The sequence below is a fragment of the Bubalus kerabau genome, chromosome 17 (assembly GCF_029407905.1).
Source record: "Bubalus kerabau isolate K-KA32 ecotype Philippines breed swamp buffalo chromosome 17, PCC_UOA_SB_1v2, whole genome shotgun sequence".
Classification (NCBI taxonomy): domain Eukaryota; kingdom Metazoa; phylum Chordata; class Mammalia; order Artiodactyla; family Bovidae; genus Bubalus; species Bubalus kerabau.
Genome location: NC_073640.1, coordinates 36,444,689 through 36,471,816, shown reverse-complemented (window position 1 = coordinate 36,471,816; position 27,128 = coordinate 36,444,689). Strand labels below are relative to the sequence as shown.

At 41.7% G+C, this 27,128-nt stretch overlaps 1 long non-coding RNA gene across 2 annotated transcripts; it reads right to left on the bottom strand.

Annotated features, from left to right (window-relative positions):
- On the bottom strand, nucleotides 1-26,797 carry LOC129631583 (uncharacterized). Of its 2 annotated transcripts, none has more exons than XR_008704123.1 (3): nucleotides 26,688-26,797; nucleotides 24,175-24,271; nucleotides 1-1,010 (listed from the first exon to the last, which is right to left on the bottom strand). It is a non-coding gene; the product is annotated as an uncharacterized LOC129631583 (long non-coding RNA). The 2 variants fall into 2 exon arrangements; XR_008704122.1 differs by lacking the exon at nucleotides 1-1,010 and adding an exon at nucleotides 16,658-19,946.
- Between the last annotated feature and the right edge of the window lie 331 nt (nucleotides 26,798-27,128).

The following is a 27,128-nucleotide window of genomic DNA, read 5'->3' as shown; positions in this document are numbered from 1 at the left end:
AAATGAAGTCAGGGAGGAGAGATGGCTCCTCACAGGTGTGATGTGGCAGATCTCATCTGCCAGTCTATGAGGGGGAAAGTAAGAGGGTTAAATCGTAGGAATTCAAGGCAGAATTATTAATATTAGAGAGCCAAGGTCCAGCAGCGATTCTCAAAGTGTGGTCCCTAGACCAGATGCATTAGCACCCCCTGGGAACTTATCAGGAAAGCACATTCTGAGGCCCCACCCACACCTACTGACCAGAACCTCTGGGGGTTGGAGCCTGGCAATCTGTGTTTTAACCTGGTCATTTTAACCAAGTTACTCAGAGACAGGAAAATGTTGACAACCACTGACAGGGAAAAGAAGTCCAGCTGGGTGAGGGAGCAGGCACCCAGAGATGGAGACAAGATGATGACGCAGGACTGAGTAGCCAACTTTGAGCATCCAAAACTTTGAGAAGGTAGCATGCAAACATCACTGGGAAAGATGGGCCTGATTTTAGCACAGTCTCAGCACAGCCTGGTATCCTGCCAAGGACAGAACCTGAGGCCTCAGCTGGTTCTCTTAGACCCAGTGCGTTTGAATCATCTCATTACAATGAATTCAGCAGGCAACAAAGGTTGTGACTATCTGAAATGCGCATGCTCTGTTTGGTGCTTATCAAGCATCTAACCATGATGAAACTCCTGCAGGTCTTGGGTGGAAGACCATTTGTCCTTCAATTTTATTTTTACATTAATTATTGTGAAGTAGAGTTTAAGTGTGGACCATATCCTCTGATTCCAGCTAAAAAGATAAGCACATTTGTATTTGTGTGGACAAGCCTGTAGATTTCTAACCATTGTTATAACCTGGATAAAAGCAACACTTTTAAATAACAGTTCCCCTACATGATGAGATTAAAGATTGTTCTTAATGCTGTTAACAAGAATACGCATGGGTTGGTTGTGTAGATGAACAGAAAGTATTTCTTTTGTTGCTTGGAGTTGTGACATCATCTGTTGCCTAGTAGCTTTACTTGGGGCTACCTGTCAGAAAATTGATAAAAAGACAGAAACATAAAGGATTCAGAAGAAATGTTCCCTGAACTCTATTATGAGAACTTCTTTTCACATGTTTATCCCCACATTTTCTCCTTGGAAAACATTAGTTTTGGGTAGAAAAACATACCGAGTTCAGTTGTGGGGTTTTTGTTTTTGAGCTACCCATTATATAACTTAGAATCAATCACTCTTTGGTTATAATAAAATGTACCAGTTGACCTTTAAACTTTTTTGGCATCTTGAAATTGAAAATGAACTGTTTCTATCTGGATTGCAAGGAAAAATTAGAAAAACTCAATCCTGACATCATTACAGCTTGGCATTTTGCATATATATGTTCAAAGGATGTGTGTCCATGATGTACCAGAAAACATCATGCTGGTGCCTGTTTCTTCAGTCTACTGTACATCCAGTGTACAGTATAGTGTACACCCCAGTGTACAGTTGAATGTACATTCAGTGTATAGTATATACCCCAGTGTATGGTGTACAGTCCAGTGTACACTCACTGTCCAGTATAGTGTACATCCCAGTGTACAGCCTAGTGTACAAGTGTACATCTATGTACAGTCCAATGTACGGTCCACTGTACAGTGTACCTTCCAGTGTACAGCTGGAGCACAGCTGGCATACAGCCAAGTGCACATCTGGACACATCTGGTGTACAATCCAAAGGCACATCTCAGTGTACACAGTGCAGTGTAAAGTCAGTGTATGTCTGGTGTACATTCCAATGGAACAGTCTGATGCACAGCCCAGTATACACCAGTGTATGTCTAGTGTACACCCATGTACAGTCCAGTCTGTGCCTGTCTCTTCCATATTCATAAAATCTTATGAATAGCTCTTACAGTCATTCTTACAAGAAATGGCAAAGAACAAATAATGAATAGGTTCAAAGAAGAAAGGAAAAAAAGGAACAAAATTTAGGCAAATTGTACCTGTGGTGGATTCATTTTGATATTTGGCAAAACTAATACAGTTATGTAAAGTCTAAAAATAAAATAAAATTAAAAAAGAAAAGAAAAGAAAAGAAAATTGGATTGCTTGACATTGAATTCAGGTCAGTGGTGTGCCAGAGCTCTCTCGTATTGTCCTCCACAAGCAGTGTTCAAAACATCAGGAATTTTGCCAGGTGATTATTAGGCCCTTTGCTGGGAACCGTTACACCTGGGAAATCAGCAAGCTCCACAAGTCAGGGCGTTTATCAGCAAGTCCAGGTTCTAGTGGGCAACTGACATTCATGATTGTGGTACAGTTCGTCCAAGTTCTTTTCCATCCAACATATGATGCTACTAAATCTCCCAGATGCCAGTGACCGGCAGTTCATGTCCTAAGTATCTCCCTAGTATGTCCCTTCTCCTTCATCCTGCCATCTCTGCCTAGTTCCTGTCTTTATTGTCTCTGCCTTAGGTTACTGCTATTGCTTCCCAGCAGACTCCACCCCTGGAACAATATCACGGTTAAAGCTACCACTAGAGGGACTTCTCTGGTGGTCTAGTAGTTAAGACTCCATGCACCCAATGCAGAGGGCACAGGTTCAAATCCTGGTTGGGGAACTAAGATCCTACACATTGCATTGTATGTGTGTTAGTCACTCAGTCATGTCCAATTCTGCAATTCCCATGAACTCTAGCCCGCCAGGCTCCTCTGTCCATGAAATTCTCCAGGCAAGAATACTGGACTGGGTCACAGCTAAGCCAAAAAAAAAAAAAAAAATTACCACTAGAATAGTTTAGTACGAACCCTGCCAGTCTGGAATCTAAGAAAATAAGACCATTATCTTTGACTACTGGGAAAAATAATGTGTAACACATTCCTATATAAACAGGGAATTTTTGATTGACTATAAAGTAGGTGCTTTTATTTTTTTCCTCTTTTGATGTAGGTTTCTACACATTGAATCTATGACCATAGGTTTTATTTTCGAAATAGTTGGCCGTGGTTAGGTTACAGCCTGTAACTATGTGACAGTGACGGTAATATGATCACAGTGGTGTTGACCCCATGACTTTTAACCTCAGGTTGTCCTGTTCTAGCCAGCTGATCAAAAGCAATTTGTCAATGAAAACATCCACCAGAGGGAATGTTCCTGTGGGGCATGATTAGACCTATCTCTGTCTTCACTCCACCCTGAGCTTAGTCTGGGGGAAGAAGTCTTCCAAGCTGCCTCAGCACTGATTTTCTGTCACCCAGGCTGGTGTAAGTGTATCTATAATTAACACTGGTAGACATGCAGAAATGCAAGAATGCCATCTTCTCTTCTAATCCATGCAGATTCATTAAGAAAGTAAAATATCTATGAGTCTCCTGCAAGGTTTCCTCCTCTGGGTTGTGGAAGCTCTCTGGCTGTTGGCACAGCACTCTGGGCCAGGAAAGTTCAGAGAATTACTTCAATCATATGACAGCTTCGTCTGTTTAAAATGGAATTCAATGTTGGCTTCCCTCAGAGGCATTCATTGAAAGTCTGTGCATGATCTGTTCTTGTAGTCACTTAACAGGGTCTCTTATGTTTGCTGGCCAGTGACAGCATTCCTCAAGATCATCAGGATGAAACGGGCTCATGTGGCTCCTTCTGCATCTTGTTCCAAGCAAGAGCGGCAGCTGCCACCAGGCCATTAGGGAGCCACCATGGGCGCAAGTGGACGGGTCTTAGACGTCAACTTAACCAAGCAGAGGAAAGATCTGTCAACTAAATGCTATGAGACTTTGATGAAGACAAACAAATGTAAAGATACCCCAAGTTCATGGATTGGAAGAGTACTGTTTAAAATGTTCATATTCTCCAAAGTCATTTATAGATGTAGTGTAATCACTATCAAAATTCCCATGGCATTTTTCACAGAAATAGAAAAAAGTCCAAGGCCAAATTCTCATGGATCCACAAAGGGCCTCAAATAGCCAAAGCAATCTTGAGAAAGAACAAAGCTAGGAGCATCACATATTTTCATTTTAAACTAAACTATAAAACTATAGCATTCAAAACTGTATGGCACTGGCATAAAAATAGACACATGGAATAGAAGTGGGAGCCTAGAAATAAACCTCTCTATATATGGGCAACTAATATTTGACAAGATGACCAAGAATACCCAATGAGGAAAATATAATCTCTTCAATAAATGATGACTGGAAAAGTGTATAACATACAGAATAATGAAACTGGCTCTCCATCTTTCACAGTGACAAAATAGAACTCGAATTGAAGGCTTAAATTTAAGAATTGAATCCATAAAATACTTATAAGTAAAATAGGAAAAAATCTCCTTGACATTAATCTCAGCAGTGATTTTCTGGATATGATAGCCAAAGCACATGCAACAAAAGCACAAATAAATAAGTGGGACTACAACAAATGAGCAAACTTCAGGAGACAGTGGAGGACAGAGGAGCCTGGAGGGGTACAGTCCATGTGGTTGCAAAGAGTTGGACATGACTTAACAACAGAACAACATCAAACTGAAAAAGTTTTGCATAGCAAAGGAAAAAATAAACAAAACCTAAAGGCCATCTGAGGAATGAGGAAAAATATTTGCCAATCATACATCTGATAAGAGCTTAATATCTAAATTATCTCAATACAATCTGATAGCTAAAAATCTAATAGATTAAAAAATGGACAGAGGGCCTTAGTAGACAGTCTTCAAAAGAAGACATACATATAGCCACTGGTACATGGAATGCTGGTCAACATCGTAAATCATCAGAGCAATGCAAATCCAAACCACAATAAGATATCACCTTACAGTAGTTAGAATGCTTGTCATCAAAAAGACAAGAGGTAAGTGTTGGCGAGAGTGTGGGGAAAAGGGAACTCTAGTGCGAATGTAGGAATGATGTAATGTACTCTAGGAACATAAATTGGTATAGCCACTAGAAAATAGTATGGGAGTTCCTCTAAAAATAGAAACATAACTACCATATCCTCCAGCAATCCTACTTCTAGGTATATTTCCAAAGAAATTAAATCAGGATCTTGTAGAGATATCTGCACTTCCATGTTCATTGCAGCATTATTCACAATAGCCAAGACATGGAAACAACCTGTGTCCAATCAACAGATGAATGGATAGGAAAAAATGTGTTTATTTAAACATAGAGAAAAAGGAATATTATTCAGCTCTAAGAAAGAAGTCTTGGTGTTTGCCAACAACTTGGATGACATTGAGAGCTTTATGCTAAGTGGATAATCAGAGAAAGAAAGATACAATGCTGAATGATATCACTTATATATGGTAGCTAAAAAAGACAAACTCAGAGAAACAGAGAGTAGAATGGTGGTAACCAGTAGTTGGGGGCTAGGTATAATGAGCAGACACTGGTCAAAGGCTACAAACTTCCAGTTATAAGATTAACAAGTTTGGGGCTCTAATGTAGGAACATGGTGCTTATGCTCTGCATTATATACTTGAATATTAGAAGACAGTAGCTCTTAGATTTTCTCAGTACAAAAACGATATGGTAACTATGTGACAGATAGATGGCAGCTAATGGTGGTAATCATTTTACAATTAATAAATGTATCAAATGAAGATATTGTAACCTTAAACTGGCACCATGTTACCTTGTCGAGTACATCTCCATGAAGCTAGGGGGAAATGTCTTTGCACTTTGTTAAAAAATAACCAATATAAAATGTTAGAGATAAAGATAATAAGTAGATAATTTCAGGAGATATAAAAACTTAGAAAAGGCTCAAATAGAGATCTTACATGGACAGCACATCAGCTAAAATTAAATAAAAAGAATTACCGATTAACAGAAGACTGGATCCAACAAAAATAATTCATAAATTTAAAGACACATTAACAGTAATCATTTTAGACTAAGAAGAGAGGAAAGAAAAACTGGGACAAAAACCCCATAGCTGTGTCCAAGAGGATAGGAAAGTGAGAATTAGGGCGATAAAAACTGTATATTGGAAAAAATGTTGGCCAAAGTTTTTCAAAGTTTGAGCAAAATCATCAACCCGCAAATTCAATAATCCCAGAAAACCTCAGGCAGAACAAATACAAAGGAAATCACACCTGAGCACATTACAGTTAAACTGCTGTCAAACAAGGTAAAAGACAAACCTTGCAAGCTTAGGGGAAAGGAAGGTGCGGAGATGTCTACAGGAGAACTCGGAGAAGAATGACAGCGGATTTATTATTTAAAAAGAAAGCCAGAGAAAGCGTGAAGACTGGAAGATAAAGGAAAGACATCTTAAAAGTGTCATGGGGTGATGTGTGGGGAGGGACCATTATATAGATTGCTCCACCAAGTGCGAAAATATCCTTTTTAAAATGACAGAAAAAAATAAAGACTTTTTTCCCAGTAAATAAAAGCTGCAAAAATATATCCAGACTCATACTACAAGAAGTGCTATAGGAAGTTCTTCAGGTTGAATGTGAATAATACCAAATGATCCATTACATCTGAAGAGCACTGCAAACATTGAATATGAAAAGCTGTATTTTCTTTTCTCAAATTTTATACCATGTAATGAACTGTTTAGAGTGAAAAATAATAACAGTTGAGGCTGATAACAAAGTATTGGTAAAATATGTGATGGTAGCACTAAGACAGGGTGGGAACACACTATTTTAGGCTTTGTCATTATATGTGAAGGGATATAAAGTTAATTCAAATTAGGTTTGAATTTGAATTTATCAAAATAGGTTTAGATAAGCTAAGGATGCATATTGTTACTGGAGTAACAATTTTAAAAAGACTAACTATTGTGGGATCTTTGTCAGGTTTTGGTATTAGGGTGATGGTGGCCTCATAGAATGAGTTTGGAAGTTTACCATCCTCTGCAATTTTCTGGAAGAGTTTGAGCAGGATAGGTGTTAGCTCTTCTCTAAATTTTTGGTAGAATTCAGCTGTGAAGCTGTCTGGGCCTGGGCTTTTGTTTGCTGGAAGATTTTTGATTACAGTTTCAATTTCCATGCTTGTGATGGGTCTGTTAAGATTTTCTATTTCTTCCTGGTCGAGTTTTGGAAAGTTGTACTTTTCTAAGAATTTGTCCATTTCTTCCACATTGTCCATTTTATTGGCATATAATTGTTGATAGTAGTCTCTTATGATCCTTTGTATTTCTGTGTTGTCTGTTGTGATCTCTCCATTTTCATTTCTAATTTTATTGATTTGATTTTTCTCCCTTTGTTTCTTGATAAGTCTGGCTAATGGTTGGTCAATTTTATTTATCCTTTCAAAGAACCAGCTTTTGGTTTTGTTGATTTTTGCTATGGTCTCTTTTGTGTTTTTTTTTTGCATTTATTTCTGCTCTAATTTTTAAGATTTCTTTCCTTCTACTAACCCTGGGGTTCTTAATTTCTTCCTTTTCTAGTTGCTTTAGGTGTAGAGTTAGGTTATTTATTTGACTTTTTTCTTGTTTCTTGAGGTGTGCCTGTATTGCTATGAACTTTCCCCTTAGGACTGCTTTTACCGTGTTCCACAGGTTTTGGGTTGTTGTGTTTTCATTTTCATTCGTTTCTATGCAAATTGATTTCTTTTTTGATTTCTTCTGTGATTTGTTGGTTATTCAGCAGCGTGTTGTTCAGCCTCCATATGTTGGAATTTTTAATAGTTTTTCTCCTGTAATTGAGATCTAATCTTACTGCATTGTGGTCAGAAAAGATGCTTGGAATGATTTCTATTTTTTTGAATTTACCAAGGCTAGCTTTATGGCCCAGGATGTGATCTATCCTGGAGAAGGTTCCGTGTGCGCTTGAGAAGAAGGTGAAATTCATTGTTTTGGGATGAAATGTCCTATAGATATCAATTAGGTCTAACTGGTCTATTGTATTGTTTAAAGTTTGTGTTTCCTTGTTAATTTTCTGTTTAGTTGATCTATCCATAGGTGTGAGTGAGGTATTAAGGTCTCCCACTATTATTGTGTTATTGTTAATTTCTCCTTTCATACTTGTTAGCATTTGTCTTACATACTGCGGTGCTCCCGTGTTGGGTGCACATATATTTATAATTGTTATATCTTCTTCTTGGATTGATCCTTTGATCATTATGTAGTGACCTTCTTTGTCTCTTTTCACAGTCTTTGTTTTAAAGTCTATTTTATCTGATATGAGTATTGCTACTCCTGCTTTCTTTTGGTCCCTATTTGCATGGAAAATCTTTTTCCAGCCCTTCACTTTCAGTCTGTATGTGTCCCCTGTTTTGAGGTAGGTCTCTTGTAGACAACATATGTAGGGGTCTTGTTTTTGTATCCATTCAGCCAGTCTTTGTCTTTTGGTTGGGGCATTCAACCCATTTACGTTTAAGGTAATTACTGATAAGTATGATCCCGTTGCCATTTACTTTATTGTTTTGGGTTTGAATTTATACACCGTTTTTGTGTTTCCTGTCTAGAGAATATCCTTTAGTATTTGTTGGAGAGCTGGTTTGGTGGTGCAGAATTCTCTCAGCTTTTGCCTGTCTGAAAAGCTTTTGATTTCTCCTTCATACTTGAATGAGATCCTTGCTGGGTACAATAATCTGGGCTGTAGGTTATTATCTTTCATCATTTTAAGTGAGGGTGGGAAGATTTGGGAGAATGGCATTGAAACATGTAAAATATCATGTATGAAACGAGTTGCCAGTCCAGGTTTGATGCACGATACTGGATGCTTGGGGCTAGTGCATTGGGACGACCCAGAGGGATGGTATGGGGAGGGAGGAGGGAGGAGGGTTCAGGATGGGGAACACATGTATACCTGTGGCGGATTCATTTTGATATTTGGCAAAACTAATACAATTATGTAAAGTTTAAAAATATAATAAAATTTAAAAAAATGTGGAAAAAATAAATAAATTAAAAAAAGAAAAAGACTAACTAAAAATGAAAATGCCAATAAAGGAGGGAGGTTAAAAAAAAAACTCAGAAAGGTGATTATACCAAAACCAGACAGCAAGGGGAGAACAAGAGAATCAAGAACTGAGAGTGCAAATAAGCAATAAACAGCCTGCTGGTATAATTAACACAAACTATATAGATCATCAAATTGCATTCCATCAAATGCAAAGAAACTGCACATTCCAATTTAAAGGAAGAGATGGTCACACCAGACAAAAAGAACTACCAAGTACATGTTTTTAGGAGATCTCCTCTGTCCATGGGATTCTCCAGGCCGTGATACTGGAGTGGGTTGCCATTCCCTTCTCCAGGGGACCTTCCTGACCCAGAGATCCAACCTGGGTCTGCTACATGGCAGGCAGATTCTTTACCATCTGAACCACCAGGGAAGCCCTTTTAGGAGATACAGGGTAAGTGTAACCACATGGATGAGTTGAAAGCAAAAAGAGAGAAAAACGGTGAACAGAACCTTAATGCCCTATGTGGCTATGAAGAGGCTCATACTGCACATCAGGTAAAGACTTCAAGACAAGGAGGACTGCCATAAGTAAAGAATAGGATTTAATACCAGCTTGAGCATACTGGTATTTTGTAGAACAAATACCAGCAGCTGCAAAATGCATGTTCTTTGAAAGTACATGTGGCACATTCACAAAGACAGACCGTATGTTGGCCCTTAAAGTGAAGTGAAAGTCGCTCAGTTGTGTCCGACTCTTTGCAACCCCGTGGGCTATACGGTCCTTGGAATTCTCCAGGCTAGAATACTGGAGTGGGTAGCCTTTCCCTTCTCCGGGGGATCTTCCCCACCCAGGGATTGAACCCAAGTCTCCTGCATCCTTTACCAGCTGAGCCACAAGGGAAGCCTGCTGGCCCTTAAAAGATGTTCCTAAAATCATCTACTGGTTGGAATTATACAGAGTATATTCTTATACAAGAGTAGAATAACATTTGAAGTCAGTAAGATTTCTGGAAGATATCTAGAAAGGTCTAACATACTTGCAAATTAGTAGAAATCACAAAGGGGGGGATTAAAAATATTTTGAAATAAAGGGTAATGAAAGCACAACCTATCAACATCTGTGGGGGGCAGGAACTAAAGAAAAATTTAGAAATGAATGTGTAAACTGTAAATAATTATACCAGAAAAGGAGATAGGCTTAAAAATCAGTGATTGAAGCTTCTACCATATGAAGCAAATAAAAGTACAAATTAATCACAAAGGAAAACAAAAATCAGGAAATGATGAAGATGAGGTCAGAAATCATGACCGAAAACAAACCAACAGTGACCAGTGTTGAGTTGTCAAGTCCACAAGGCCAAAGTTTGTTCTCCAAAAGGATTCCTAGATCAATTAAGGAGAAAATATAAATGACAAATACTGTTATGATAGAGGAGAAATAAGTACTGTATTATTGGTCCCCAGACTGCCCAGGTTTACTGGGATGACTCAGCATATAGACAGACTCATGGCTAAGTGTTTTGTTTGTTTGTTTTACAGCAAAAGGATATAAAACAAAATTAACAAAGAGAAGCATTTCATGGAGTGATGTTCAGAGGAAACCAACGTGCCAGCAAAAATGGCAGTGATGGTATTCCTATCTGTAGGGCAGGGACAGAGACAGACATGAGAATGGGTCTGTGGACACGGTGAAGGAGGGTGGCGCAAATGGAGCGAGCAGCACTGACAGGTATACACTATCGCATGTGAAACAGACAGCTAGTGGGAAGCTGCTCACAGCAAAGGGAGCGCAGCTCGGCGCTCTGTGGTGACCCAGAGGGGTGGGATGGGGGGAGGGGGGCTCAGGAGGGAGGGGATAGGTGTATACTTTTGGCTGATTCATGTTGTTGTATGGCAGAAAGCAGCACGACATTGTAAAGCAATTATCCTCCAAATAAAAATAAATTAAAAAATAAAACCATGCTTAGTTTCCCCACAATGACTTATGACAGCATATGTAATACACCTGATGAGCTTAATAGAGACGCAGTGTCCAGGGATTTGGGGGGCTGGTCACGTATGCAGCCTCTGTCTAGCATATAACAAAATTCCAAGGGGACTTCCCTGGTCATCCAATGCCTAATGTTTTGTGCTCCCAATGCAGGGGGCCTGGGTTCAACCTCTGGTCAGGGAACTTGATCCTACAGGCTGTGAATAGACCTGGTACAGTCAAATAAGTATTTTTAAAAATTCCAGAAGGAAAGTACATATTTAGCATGCACCATATTATCTATACAGTTTAGGACAATGAGAACCCTCCTGAAATCCAAGTTTCTAGATGCCAAGCAGGGGCCAACCTTGCAAGCAGCTCTTTCAAATGACAGCAGTCAGAGCTGCTGTGTTACCTCTTTTTCTGCATGATTAGATACCCCACAAATATGACAGACCTGACCATTTTATACTAATATCAGAATGACAGAGTAGAAAACAACAAATCCCATAAATATTACAAAATATAACAACTTTGTGTCATTTTATTATTTGTCAACTGAAACAAAATGGTCAAGTTTATTGGCAGTGACACCATACCAAAGCAAACACAAGAAAGATTTTGAATGGTAATATAGCTTTCAAGCACTTTCACAGCATCATCTTTCAGGATTTGAAATAGCTCAACTGGAATTCCATCATCTCCACTAGCTTTGTTCGTAGTGATGCTTTCTAAGGCCCACTTGACTTCACATTCCAGGATGTCTGGCTCTAGGTCAGTGATCACACCATTGTGATTATCTTGGTCTTGAAGATCTTTTTTGTACAGTTCTTCTGTGTATTCTTGCCACCTCTTCTTAATATCTTCTGCTTCTGTTAGGTCCCTACCATTTCTGTCCTTTATTGAGCCCATCTTTGCATGAAGTGTTCCCTTGGTATCTCTAATTTTCTTGAAGATATCTCTGCTGCTGGTGCTGTTGCTAAGTCTTTCAGTCGTATCCGACTCTGTGCAACCCCATAGGTCGCACAGCCCACTAGGCTCCTCTGTCCCTGGGATACTCCAGGCAAGAATACTGGAGTGGGTTGCCATTTCCTTCTCCAATGCATGAAAGTGAAAAGTGAAAGGGAAGTCGCTCAGTCGTATCCGACTCTTAGCGACCCCATGGACTGCAGCCTACCAGGCTCCTCCATCTATGGGACTCTCCAGGCTTTCCTATTCTGTTGTTTTCCTCTATTTCTTTGCACTGATCATTGAGGAAGCCTTTCTTATCTCTCCTTGCTATTCTTTGGAACTCTGCATTCAGATGCTTATATCTTTCCTTTTCTCCTTTGCTTTTCACTTTTCTTTTCACAGCTATTCGTAAGGCCTCCTCAGACGGCCATTTTACTTTTTTGCATTTCTTTTCCATGGGGATGGTCTTGATCCCTGTCTCCTATACAATGTTATGAACCTCCGTCCATAGTTCATCAGGCACTGTATCAGATCTAGTCCCTTAAATCTATTTCTCACTTCCACTGTATAATCAGAAGGGATTTGATTTAGGTCATACATGAATGGTCTAGTAGTTTTCCCTACTTTCTTCAATTTAAGTCTGAATTTGGCAATAAGGAGTTCATGATCTGAGCCACAGTCAACTCCTGGTCTTATTTTTGCTGACTGTATAGAGCTTCTCCATCTTTGGCTGCAAAGAATATAACCAATCTGATTTCAGTGTTGACCATCTGGTGATGTCCATGTGTAGAGTCTTCTCCTGTGTTGTTGGAAGAAGGTGTTTGCTATGACCAGTGCGTTCTCTTGGCAAAACTTTATTAGCCTTTGCCCTGCTTCATTCTATACTCCAAAGCCAAAGTTGAGCTATTTCAAATCCTGAAAGATGATGCTGTGAAAGTGCTGCACTCAATATGCCAGCAAATTTGGAAAACTCAGCAGTGGCCACAGGACTGGAAAAGGTCAGTTTTCATTCCAATCCCAAAGAAAGGCAATGCCAATGAATGCTCAAACTACTGCACAATTGCACTCATCTCACACACTAGTAAAGTAATGCTCAAAATTCTCCAAGCCAGGCTTCAGCAATATGTGAACTTCCAGATGTTCAAGCTGGTTTTAGAAAAGGCAGAGGAACCAGAGATAAATTGCCAACATCCACTGGATCATCGAAAAAGCAAGAGAGTTCCAGAAAAACATCTATTTCTGCTTTATTGACTATGCCAAAGCCTTTGACTGTGTGGATCACAATAAACTGTGGAAAATTCTTCAAGAGATGGGAATACCAGATCACCTGACCTGCCTCTTCAGAAACCTATATGCAGGTCAGAAAGCAACAGTTAGAACTGGACATGGAACAACAGACTGGTTCCAAATAGGAAAAGGAGTACGTCAAGGCTGTATATTGTCACCCTGCTTATTTAAATTCTATGCAGAGTACATCATGAGAAATGCTGGGCTGGAAGAAGCACAAGGTGGAATCAAGATTGCCAGGAGAACTATCAATAACCTCAGATATGTAGATGACACCACCTTTATGGCAGAAAGTGAAGAGGACCTAAAAAGCCTCTTGATGAAAGTGAAAGAGGAGAGTGAAAAAGTTGGCTTAAAGCTGCAGCCATGAAATTAAAAGACGCTTACTGCTTGGAAGGAAAGTTATGACCAACCTAGACAGCATATTCAAAAGCAGAGACATTACTTTGCCAACCAAGGTCCATCTAGTCAAGGCTATGGTTTTTCCTGTGGTCATGTATGGATGTGAGAGTTGGACTGTGTGAAGAAGGCTGAGTGCCGAAGAATTGATGCTTTTGAACTGTGGTGTTGGAGAAGACTCTTGAGAGTCCCTTGGACTGCAAGGAGTTCCAACCAGTCCATCCTAAAGGAGATCAGTCCTGGGTGTTCATTGGAAGGACTGATGCTGAGGCCGAAGCTCCAATACTTTGGCCACCTCATGTGAAGAGTTGACTCATTGGAAAAGACCCTGATGCTGGGAGAGATTGGGGGCAGGAGGAGAAGCGGACGACAGAGGATGAGATGGCTGGATGGCATCACCGACTTGATGGACATGAGTTCGGGTAAACTCCGGGAGTTGGTGATGGACAGGGAGGCCTGGCATGCTGAGATTCATGGGGTCGCAACAAGTCGGACATGACTGAGCAACTGAACTGAACTGAACTGATAGGTTTTAAAGAAATCAAATTAGGGGGGAAGATTACAAGAAAACCCTAGATTCATACAGTTACTCTCGTAAATTGTATAAAATGTTTTAGGAAGAAATAGCATGAATCTCAGACAAACTCTTTCAGAAAATAGAGGCTCAGGGAGCATATCTGACTTGTTTCATAAGATCAGCATTACTCTGATACCAAAACCTGACAAACATATTATTAGTAAATAAAATTATGGTCCACTGTCCCTCATGGTTATTAATGCAAAGTTCTTAAAAGTATGCTAGAAGATTAACCCAGATATATAAAAGGAGTAATGCATCATTGGGATTTATTCCAGGTAGTCAAGATTGATTGATTTAGGCATGTTAAACCAATATAACTTAACCCATTAGCAAAATAAAGAAGAAAAATTACATGACTGCCTTAATAGATGTAGGAAAAGCATTTGAAAAAATTCAGTTCCCATGAGTGATCATGGAAGGGGGGTTAAAAAAAAAAAAAAAAGACCTCAGCAATCTAGGAATAGAAAGAAATTTTTTTCAAGCTAATAAAAGACATCCATGATAAACCTGTAACCAACATTATACTTTAGGGAGAAATACTGGACGTGTTCTGCTTGAGACTGGAGACAAGACAGGGTTTCTATTCATACCACTTCTGTTCAACATTGTGCTGCATATTTCAGCCAGTGCACTAAAGCAAGAAAAATAAGCATACATTAGAAAGAAAAATCTTTATGCACAGATGACATGATTTATTTTACAAAGAAAATCCTAAGACATCTTCAAAAGAAAAAAAAACCTACTAAAATTAATGTCCACGTAGCAAGGTCACAGAATGCAAATCAACATAGAGGAATCAGTTCTATTTCTATTGATGGGATTGGCATCCAGTTTCTAAAATGATTTTCAGTGACCCCTTGCTTCCCGCTATTTACTTGTCTAGTCATCTCAGACGGTAAAGAATCCATCTGCAATGCAGGAGACCCAGGTTGGATTCCTGGGTTGGGAAGATCCCCTGGAGGAGGGCTTGGCAACTCACTCCAGTATTCTTGCCTGGAGAATCCCCACAGACAGAGGAACCTGGAGGACTGCAGTCCATGGGGTTGCAAAGAGTTGGACCAGACTGAGCGACTAAGCCCAGCACACAGTCTCTGCAGACACTGAATCAGGGCTGCCTTAAGTGACTGGTAGGATAAGCAAAAATGACTATGTGTAGTTTCTGAGGCCAGGTCACAAAGGGCATTGCAGCTTTTGCCCTGGTCTTTTGGATCACTCTCTGTGGAGGAAGCCAGCTACCCTGATATGAAGATGGCCAAGCAACCCCACAGAGAGGCTCACACAGAAGAGCTATCAGCATCAAACCACCAGCTTTGTGAGGAGCTTATGTGTGATGGGCTCACCTAGTTAGGGTCAAGCCTTCAGACGACTGCAGCCTGATTTTACTTTTTCCTGCAAACTTAGGAGAGACTTTGAGTTGAAACTTCCCATCTAATCAGTTCCAAATCTCTGACTGACAGAAACTATGAGGGGAAATAAATGATGACTCATTTTTTGAGCCCTGTTGGAAGGTGTATTGTACAGCAACTGATAATGAATATAGAGATTAGAAAATGAAATATAAAGTAATACAATCTACAACATCAAGAAAGTATTTGAGGATATAACTTTATATGTCAGGTTTTATGCTGTAAACTACAAAACACTGTTGGTGGGGGAGGGGAGACCTAAGTAAAAGATTCACCATGTTCATGGATTGGAAGATTCAGCACTGTAAGATGTCTTCCCCTCCTCATTGTTCTATAAAATTAATGTCTTTCTTATTAAAATTCCAACAAGCCTATTTGTACTAATTGATTAGTGGATTCTAAAATTTTTATGTAAATACAAAGGAACCAAAACTATCTTGGATAAAGAAGATAAAAGACTTACAGTATCTGAATTTTAAGACTTAAAAGAATTCAGTAATGAAGAGTGTGTTATTGTATGATGAGGACAGACAAATCAATCAAACATTACCAAATGGAGAATCTGTAAATAAATTCATACATATAGACGTCAAGGCAACTCACTGGGGAAAGGAAGGTCTTCAAGAAATAATATTGGAAGATGTTTCTAACAACTTTTTTTTTTTAAGATTTTTTTTTTCTTTGAAGTGAACCATTTCCAAAGTCTTTACTGAACTTGTTACAACATTGCTTCTGTGGTTTATGTTCTGATTTTCCAGATGTGACTCATGTGGAACGTTAACTCCCCAACCAGGGATCAAACCTGCACCCCTGCATTAGAAAGTGAAATGTTAACCAATGGGCTCCCACGGAAGTCCCTCTAACAACTCTTAAAACAAACAAAAGAAACAGTATTAGATCAGTTATTTACTAGATGCCTTCAGAGCACTGAAGCCCAATTTTACTTTTTCCTGCAAACTAAGGAGAGACTCTTGAGTTGAAAAAAAAAAAATGGGAAAACTCAATCCTTACTCATACCATTTACAAAAGTTAATATGGAATGGATAGTATACCTAGCATACTAGCTAAAACTAGGTAACTTCTAGAAGAAATGTAAGAGAATATCTTCATGCCTTAAAGGAGATGCAAATTTCTTAGCTGGGACCCAAATAGCGCTTATCATAAAAGGGAAAAAAAATAAACTTTAGTAAAATTAAAATCATCTGCTCTTGAATAAAAGTAAAAAAAAAATACATCAGGCTGGTAAACACATTTGCAATGGAAGCATTTTATCTAGGATATACAAGAATTCATGCAGTTCATTAATAAAACAATAGCCCATTAAGAAAATGGACAAATGATTTGTAAAATAATACACACATAGCCAATAAGTATATGAGAAGATGTATCACACAATTAGTCATTAGAGAAGTACAAATCAAAACCACTGGGAGATATCACTTTGTAGACAGACATCAGAACAGCTAAAATTAAAAAGACTGACAATACCAGGGGGTTGGTAAGCATGGGGGGCATCTTGCAATTTGATGCGAATACAAAATGGTTCAGCTGTGTTGAGAAATAATTTGGTAGATGCTTATAAAGGTAATGGAGAAGGCAATGGCAAGCCACTCCAGTACTCTTGCCTGGAAAATCCCATGGATGGAGGGGCCTGGTGGGCTGCATGCAGTCCATGGGGTCACTAGGAGTTGGACACGATTGAGTGACTTCACTTTCACTTTTCACTTTCATGCATTGGAGAAGGAAATGGCAACCCACTCCAGTGTTCTTGCCTGCAGAATCCCAGGGACGGGGGAGCCTGGTGGGCTGCCGTCTATGGGGTCGCACAGAGTCGGACACGACTGAAGCGACTTAGCAGCAGCAGCAGCAGTATAAAGGTAAAGATACAGCTACCCTGTGACTCAGAAATCTCACTCCTCTTCAGCCAAGTGAAATAAGTGCATGATTATTTCCACAACAACTGTACAGGAATGTTCATAGCTTTACTTGTTATCGCCCAAACTGTTATCAACCCCAGTGTCCACCTACAAGTAAATGTGATACATTCTTATAATAAAATACTATTCGGCAATAAAACAGAACCAATTTTTATTGCACACTACAGCAGAGACAACGTAAAATCATTCTTCTGGGAGAAAGAAGTCAGACAGAAAAGCACACTGTATGATTCTGTTAGGTAGGTAGAATAGGGAAAAGGAGTCCAAAATGGCGGTGGCTAAAACACGAAGAAGGGAAAAGCCCGCGAAAATAGAACAAAGGAAGGTCTGAGGACCGGAGTGAGGACCTCAGGTAAAACCAACAACACTCCTGGCTGGCCCAGTTTACATAGGACAGGCCCAGGGAGAGAGAAACATAAAAAAAGAGGAGCCAAAGCTAGCTCTCTCTTGCGCGTGCGCTGGGGCGCTCTTCTCTTCGCATCTTTGGATCGACGTGCCCTCACGCCTCGAAGATGGATTTTCCTGCTATCTTCTAAATAAAATAGAGCTGTAACACTGAACTGTAACACTGGTTTGTCTAAGAGCTATAACATGGTCCTTTCGAGACCTGAGAGCTATAACACGGTCTATCCAAGACCTGAGAGCCGTGACACGCCGAGGGGGCTTTAATGTCCGTCACTCCAAATCTTTGTTATGACGAGACAAAGAACCGAGGAACACACACTCTATTTAAATGAAGCTCTAGAACAAGCAGAACTCACCTTGTGATGACAGAAATCAGTGTTTGTCCTGCAAGGGAAGTGGGGTGAACACTGGCTCGAAGGGGCAGAGGGGAACCACTCTGGGGTGACAGGGAAATGTTCTGTATTTTGACCGGGACACTAGTTACATGAGTGATCTGTTTGCAAAACTCAAATCAGCTGCACCCGTAAAAAACAAAACAAAACAAAACAACTGTTGTATGTAAATCGTTCAGTTAGAAAAAGTAAACACCAAAACACTTTTATCCTCGGGGTCAGGTTGGCTAAGGGAGAAGCTGGGACATTCCTGGTTCAGGGTTCTTCAACCTGGGAGTCTCCATTCGGAATCATGCCTGTTCTTTTCTGCCCACAGTCCCCAAAGACACCCTCCCCTTGGGAAGGGGTGACCTCTGGCTTGGCACGTCTCTTCAGCCCTCCCTCTGACCCACGGGGCTCCTGGCCTTCCCACCCTTTTCTCCACTTCTGACTCCATCCCGGACTCACAGATATAAAGTCTCCCAGCTGGCACAATTTTCTTCCTTCTGCCCCTGAGCTCTTGCAAATTTCAGGTTGATTTGTCTCTAGGGAACAATCTCCACTTAAAGTCACAGCCAGCAAGAGGCTTCTCTAATATCAAAAGCATTCGTGGAGCTGAAAGCCATGTTTTCCTTTGCGGGCTAACCTGCCTGCAATCAGCAAGCCAGCCTCGTCCTGTCGCACTTTTACAGGGAGTGCAGGCAAATGGGGCCCACTTTCCTTAAAAACTCCTGTACCTGACAGGTCACTCTGAACCTCACTTGTCATCCTGAGTTGTTGCTCCCCAACGCAGAGACAGAAAGGCAGGCTCTGGCTTCCTGAGTCCCCATCAGCCGTTCTGGGGCACAGGGACATCTCATCAGACCACCAACCCCTTTGGCAGACAGCATCTCCCTTCCCAGCACACCCCACGTGTGAGCCTTTCCTCCTTCACAAACCATTAGTAATGATATTTTCTCCTGGGCCGACACCTGCCTTATTAGGGATGTGCTCCACTCAGCAGAGCAGAGCCCAGGCCTCCAGCCTGCCCCAGGGCTGGCTGAACCCAAGAGATGAAAGACAGTTGGTTCAGAACATCAAAACCGAGTCACCGAGATTTGCAGATACTTGTGTCCTTGAGGAAGCTGTTAGGATCCAGGGATATTTTCAGAGTCACCTGACTGGATGTGATTTGGGGGCTTCATTAGTCCTTGTTCAATGGCATGATCCAACCTTCCTCCATCTTGGTACGTATGGTTTGCATTTTGGGGAGCTCCCTCTGCACTCACACAGGGCTCAGGGAGTTTGGAACTCAGATAACAAAAGTTCTTAGAAGGTCCCCCTGCATTCTTTGTGTCAGCTCACTGCAGATCAGCGAAGGAGGGCAGGGATGCGTGGCCGCCTGCATCTAAGGTAATAGCTCTCAAGGACAGGGAATGCTACCTGGAGTCTGCACACAGGGGAGAACACTGAGCTGGAGGGGCAGGGGGCTGAAAAACATCCTGCTGTAATGAGAGAAACAGTCATGCAGACTGTCTTCCCAGATATACTGCTACCAGGAAGCTTGAAGATGTTCTGGGAACCTGATTTCCTTGAGCTTTTCCCAGGCTGGAGGCTCCAGGGGGTCCAGACTGAGGCCATGGGAAGGCATTAAACTGTGTGACTCGGGCATAAAGAACACACATTTCTAGTTCTGACCCCACAGCTGGGTTCCAAATGCTGATCAGGAGTCCCTCCTTCCAGGGCTGTTGAGCAGCACGTGTCCAGATCTGTCTGCTATGTGCCCTCCTCATGTGACTTCAGTGGTCTTCCCTGCTCGCATCGGCCTGGCGCCTGGAGGCTGGCTGTGACCGGAGAGGGGGACACAAAGGCAGTTGAGACCAGCATAGGTTTTGCATCTTTAGAAAATGAAGCAGAAAGCTATAGTGGGCAGCCGCTGGGCAGTACAAAGCAGAATCAAAAATAAAACCCAGGCTTAGGGGTGAGACACTTGTATACTTGAATCCCAGCTCTGCTATTGGCCAGCTGGTTGGTTTGGGGGAAAAAACACCGACGTCTCTAAGTCTATTGTTTCTTTCTCTGTGAACTGGGGAAAATATATGGTATCTGGTGGCTGTGTGAATCCAGGTAGGTAATGGATATAATCAAGTGCTCAGCGCTGGGCTTAGCACACAGAAGCATGAGTAAGTGGTTGTCTTGGCTTACCAAGTTTAAGTTTGAGTCATTACGCCTGAGTTTGAGACCAAATTTCTGTCATTTCATAGCTACGCTGCCTTGGGCTACTAAGACAGAATCTTTTTAAAAACTTCATTGTCCTTACTTACAGGACAAAGAAAGTGATGTCCAACTCATCAAATTGTTGAGCACCCCCAAGCAGCTCTTCCCGATCCCCTGCCACGTGGAGTACTGCTCTCAGACTTTAAAGTGCTTTTGCTAAGGCACGGGTCATGATCAGTATGTCTGTGATGGGGTCTGAGAATCTGAATTTATAACTCACATCCAGGTTATGCTGATGCTGCTGGGCCATGGATCACACTTTGAACAGCAAGGATATAAAGTTAATCATTCTGAGAGAGAGAGAGAGGGGGTGTGTGTGTGTGTGTGTGTATACCTTTACACATGTGCATGTGAGTGTATACGTGTGTGTGTGCCTTTGTCTCCCATGTACAGGGCAGGGACCAGGTTGGACTCTCTCCTCTCCATTCTTCACAGATGGGTTCACCACTGTCCAGGGCTCAAGACAACTTTCACAGGCAGGAGGCTCCAGCTCAGTCTTGTGAGACTTTGAACGAAGTCCCCCACAGTGACCTGGAATGGAGAAGCCCAGCTCCATCTGTTGGGCAGCCCCATGATTCATCTTGGACCTCCTCCAAGTCCCTTTCACCCTCTGAGTCCAGTGTCCCTAGGTTGCCTTGCCCATACACATAACTTTCGATTCACCACCCTTCACTGGACATGAGTTTGAGCAAACTCTGGGAGATAGTGAAGGACAGGGCAGCCTGACATGCTGCAGTTCATGGGGTTGAAAAGAGTTGGACATGACTTAGCTACTGAACAACAACAATCCCACCCCATGTTGGCTTCTAGAACTCTCTACTGGTCTTTGTGCCCAGGATCCAGTGTCCCTCCATCTGATGCTGCTATCCTCTGCTCATGGACCATAGGCTGCCCTCCTGGGTGGGGAACATACACTGAGTCCATACGTCCATGGACATAACTAACCCTAATCTATCTGCCAGGTCAGGACTGACCCTTCCTCTGTCAGAGACCTCAGAGCCAGAAAGCCAGTTTAGCGCTTGCTGCCTGTGGAAGCTGAGCCTGACCCTGCGATAGATCCCAGCACCCTCCCCTCTGACCACTTTCGGGCCTGCAGGATTCCCCTCCAGAGTGACCGCCTGCCTTGTCCCAGGGTGTGAAGCAATAAACCACAGAGTCCCCAGCTGCTGACGAAATGACTGAAAGAGCTGGTTCCTTTCCAGGAAGAGGGGAAGAATGAAAAGCAAAGCTCTTTTGGATGCTTACAGAGGTGTCTGATGTAGTGAGGGGTGGGTGAGGCACAGGGCATCCTGTAAGTCAGAGAGCTTCAAATCCCGTGCCTGTCGAAGGCTCCTTCCACACACACACCCATCTCATGTGCACACACGTATTCTCACACACGGGCAGCATCGTCATACACACTCACACATACACCCTCATACACACGCCCTCACACCTACCCTCACCCGCTGCCGTCAGCCTTGGGCGCAGTCTGTTCACAAACTCGCCTCTTCTTCTCGGATCCCCCAGCACTCCTGTGGGTTTCTGCCTTCTGTCTCATTCTGCTCTGTCTCTTTCAGTCCTCCTCGCCTGTCTTTTATTTTCATGGCCTTTCCCTCTGTGCCCTTCACTCTTTGTCTCTGTCTTGCTCCTCTCTCCCTGTCCCCTTTTCCTGTTACCACTCTTTCTCTCCTTCCCTGCCATATTCTGAGATGTCTGCTCTCTGGGGCTCACTCTCTCTTGTCTTATCTCCCAGCATCTCTGAGCTTCTCCATCTTTGTCTGTTTCCCCAGCGTGTGGGTATATTTTATCTCCTCACATACCTCAACCAGGCTGGACAATGAGAGAAGGGAATGGCCATCTGTCTTCCTCATCAGAGCCTGACAATCTGGACTTAAGCCCTTTGAGTCAACCCAGCAGGCCCTCTGCTTCCTGGCAGGAGAAGAACTGGGAGGTCCTGCCTGAGTCATCCCATCCCCGCATCATCCAGTGGGCATGGGTCAGACACCGCCCATCAGTGATGCAGACAGCTAAGAGGGATGGACACAGACACACACACACACACGTATCAGCTTCCAAATCTCATTGTAAACACACCCTCCCGCCCTTTCTACTGTCAGTTCTGAGGAGAATCATTTCCTCTGCCTTTTCTGTCTGCCCTGAGGGAATTCTCTGAAGGGTGGGCTCGTTTCTGCTTTCTTCAACCCTTTTCAAATAATTTACAATGACTGTGAATGATCTTTATTAGAAGAGAAAAAAAGTCATGAAATAAATAATTAGTGTGTTAACCTTAGTCATCTTTGGACCCACTTTTCATGATTCTGTGATAGCTCCTGACTTTGCGAACTCAAAAACAAAAGAATGTTATGTGTCAATTATAGCTCAATAAGGGGCTTCCCTCGTGGCTCAGCTGGTAAAGAATCCACCTGCAATGCGGGAGACCTGGGTTCGATCCCTGGGTTGGGAAGATCCCCCGGAGAAGGGAAAGGCTACCCACTCCAGTATTCTGGCCTGGAGAATTCCATGGACTGTATAGTCCATGGGGTTGCAAAGAGTTGGACGCGACTGAGCTACTTTCATACACACACACGTAGCTCAATAAAAAAAGAGAGAGAACGTTAGCACGGATGGGTGAGTGTAGACTTCTATGCTGAGGAAAGTCATTCTACACAGAAAGGGCCTCTGCTTCTCTTTTGAGCTTGGAAGGAGGAATTTCAGAGGTGATTGATATTTTTTAAGTATTTCACAACAAGAATAATAGATTAGGTGATTAGCACCTGCCCAAGCCATCATTTGGCTCCTCCCAGTTTCTCAAGAACTCACTTCATCTGCTTAGGTGGAGCATTTGAGTGGTCCAAAGATGCCCAGTGAAACACTAAAACCCTTGAATTTTGCAGGTGACATCAAGAATATCAAAGATGCCCCATGTACAAGGAGACTCAAGTCATTTTACAAAAGGGGAACAATGCCTACAGCATTTGCTGACACTTTCTCTTATATTCTCCTTCATAGCATCGCAAAAAACAAAATGCCCCGTCTAATTCCATCCGCGGGCCTCGGCTGTCTATTACATTATCCCACAATTAGCACAACAACGGGTGATCTGGGCGGGTGGAGTGATATTGCTGCGAATGACCTATTATTATCTGCAGATTACATTTTCCATGGAAATTAAATGAATTCTGTCAGAGCTCTGGGGCCGGGGAGAGAGGAAAATGCCTCATTGTTCAGTTCCGCAAGCTGGAGGGACTGCACGTGGCGATAAAGAGACCTGTGTTTGTGCAAACAAGGCGTGGGCTTCCAGTTTGAAAGATGCATTTGTTACACCAAAGCTCGAAATAGGAAATGTGTGTGGGCAGAAACAACGGAGATGAAAGGGGGAGAAAACTAATTATTACTACCGCTGCATATGCGTATTGGGGTATTTATATAATGTGCTAAACTTCTTCTGTTGGGAAAATGTTTGTCATATCAGTGAGAATGAAACTTTACCCTGAGAAGGGGTGTTCTAAGGCTTCATGCTTTTAGCTCAGTGGTTTTTTTTTCCTTAAAAATTATCTTCTGCACTTTTCTCTCCACTTGTCTTTCAGTGAACACTCTCCTTTTTCTCCGTAAGTGTGCCTTTTGTTTTTCTTTCTCAGGCATATGGCAGTTATTAGTATCAAGTAAAGAGCGACTTAGCAGCAGCAGCAAAGAGTCAAAGGAAAAATAGCCTTGGCCTGAAGCCACAGTGATCTGGGGAAACAATATTAAAGCTGAGAAATCTATAAAAGGTCAGAGACTCATAGAGACCTTAACTTGGATGGGAAAACATACCTTCAGCCAAGTGTTCTGAAATGAGGAGGAAGAAATGGGGTGACCACCTCCTTTTGGAAAAGGAGTTGAGTTCTGACTGATGAAGGTGTTTTCTCATCTGTAAAAGGAGAAGGACAGGTATGAATCAAGTCTCTCAAACTCTTCTACTTCTGATAGTCACACAAGGCTGATTAGTATCTTGACTCATCCATCCAGCAAATATCAACTGACATAGCATTAGCAAACATTGTGCTGGGCATTGGTGAAGACTGAATCTGGGAACAATACATACAACTAATGAGCTAACTCCTAAACAAGCCCTTTTTACCAAGCACCCAATAAAACTTTACCCTTTTCCTTTTTTTTGTGCACATTTCCTTTTAATTTTATTTTTTCAGTTAATGTTTAGGGACTTCCTGGTGGGCCAGTGATTAAGACTTTGGCTTCCATTGCAGGGGGTGTGGGTTCGACCCCTAGTCTGGGAGCTAAGATCTCACATGCCACACAGCCAAAAAAAAACAAACACCAAAATGTAAAACAGAATCAGTATTGTAACAAATACTAAAAATGGACCACACCAAAAACAAAATCTTTAAAAAAAGTAATGCTTAATTGAAGAGATGTTGATTTATAACCTTATGTTTTATGTTGATTTATAACATGATATAAGTTCTATGATGTACAACAACATACGTGTACATATGTTAACTTCTGTGTATACAACATGCTTACCACCAAAAATTTAGTTTCTAGCTGTCAGTACCACAGGGAAAAGAATGAAACTAGACCACTATCTCACATCGTACACAAAAATCATCTCAAAATGGATTAAAGCCTTGAATGTTAAGACTGAAACCACAAAACCAGAAGAAAACATAGGCTGTATGCTTTTTTGACATTGGTCTTAGCAACATCTTCCTGGATACATCTCCTCAGGGAAGGGTAACAAAAGCAAAAATAAACAAATGGGTCTTCTGCATAGCAAAGGAAACCATCAACCAAAGGAAACCTACTGAATTGGAGGAGATACTTGCAAATCATATATTCTATAAGGTGTTAAAACCCAAAATATATAAAGAACTTGTACAGATCAACAATGATAAAACAACCCCTGCCCCTTTTCGAGGCACCTTTCTCTCAAGAGTAGGAAGACTACTGCCATCTCGCCATGGTTATGCATCTTTGTGTCTCAAATAGAAACAGAAGGACTGTGATTGGATACCCAATTCAATTCATCAGCACAAGGGTATAGCGGATCTGGAACAAGGTTGCAACTAAGCCATTTGAGTTGTTGGGGAGTGAGGATCCTCTAGGTATGTTTTAATAAGGACTAGTAAAAACCAGATTTTTGCGCTCATTCTCTTAGTCAAGAGGTGCTGCAGACACACCGAGGAACCTGTGTTTTGTTTTGTTTTCCTTTTTGGATTTTTTGGGAACATAATTTATCATCAACAATATAACAAATATGGATTGGGAAGAGAAGAATATCTTTCCCCATTCACAGTGGAAATGATGCTGGTAATGTGCATTCTGGCCATTAGGGGATGTGAATCTTTCCAGGAAATTGCTGAAATGCTATATTAAATGCTCAAGGAAGAATAATGCAATGGTGTTTAAACTTATGTGAATCAGAATCACTTGTGGCATATTAAGATTCTGGGTGCATGTGTGCTAAGTTGCTTCAGTTGTGTCTGACTCTTTGCAACTCTATGGACTGTAGCCTGCCAGACTCCTCTGTCCATAGGATTCTCCAGGCAAGAATACTGGAGTGTGTTGCCATGCCCTCCTTCCCAACCCTGGGATGGAACCTGCATCTCCTGTATTGCAGGTGGATTCTTTACCCCTGAGCCAGGGAAGCCCAGGATTCTGAGTACCACCTTCTTATTCACCTGGTCTCATTCAGTTGGTCTGGGCTGGGGCCAGATAATTTGTGTGTGTAATCTTATAGGTGGTCTTACAGGTATTCTTTGTCCAGGCTGAGAGAAATAGCCCTGATACAGGAGTGAAGTACTTGAATTCTGCCCATATTAGCCGAGTAATTGTATACAAGGCCCTACAACATATAGAGTATGTCTGCTGAAATGCCAAGGAAGAAAATGGCCATGAAGATTGAAAGTTAATCTGTATTAGGGCTTCCCTGATGGTCCAGTGGTTAAGAATCTGCCTTGCAACATAGGGGACACCAGTTAGACCCCTGGTCTGGGAAGATCCCACATGCCACAGAGCAACTAAGCCTGCGAGCCACAACTACTGAGCCCACAATCCTCAAATCCTGAAGCTTGTGTGCCCGAGAACCTGTGCTCTGCAACAAGAGAAGTCACCACAATGAGAAACCCATGTGCCATGACTAGCTAAGCCCCTGCTTAGCGCAACTAGAGAAAAGCCCGCACACAGCAATGAAAACTCAGCACAGCCAAAAATCAATAAAAATAAATATGTAAATTGACATATAAAAATTAAACAAAATTAATCTATATAAAGCAATTATGCCAGTCTCAGTTGACATTTTGTGCTTAATAATACCAACTCATTACCTTTATCCAGGGGGGTAAATGTCACCCGTTGACAGTTCCCAGGCATATCACAGACTGGTAGAAATGTATGGAAGGAGTCCAGAGTCTCAAATCGAATAAAGCTGTGAGGCTAAGGCATGGAATTGGAAGAGAGGCATTTAGCTTAGAAAAGCTGAGGAAGAGGATCATGCTGATAGGAGATGGTGCAGAGAAATTCCAAAAGCAAGACACTGTAGGGGCCTTTATGACATCCCAGTGTGATCTGGAGCTGGCCTGTCGGGCTCATTTAAAAAGGTCAGAAGAGGGTAACCACAAGTTTTATGGTAACTGCAAAGACTCCAGGTGACCATACACAGACCATCATGCACTCCAGAAGGATCTTATCTGTGAATCAACACCAATACATGTTTTTTTTTCTTTATTTTCTTGTATGAATCATACTTGATTATTAGTTAACTTCCT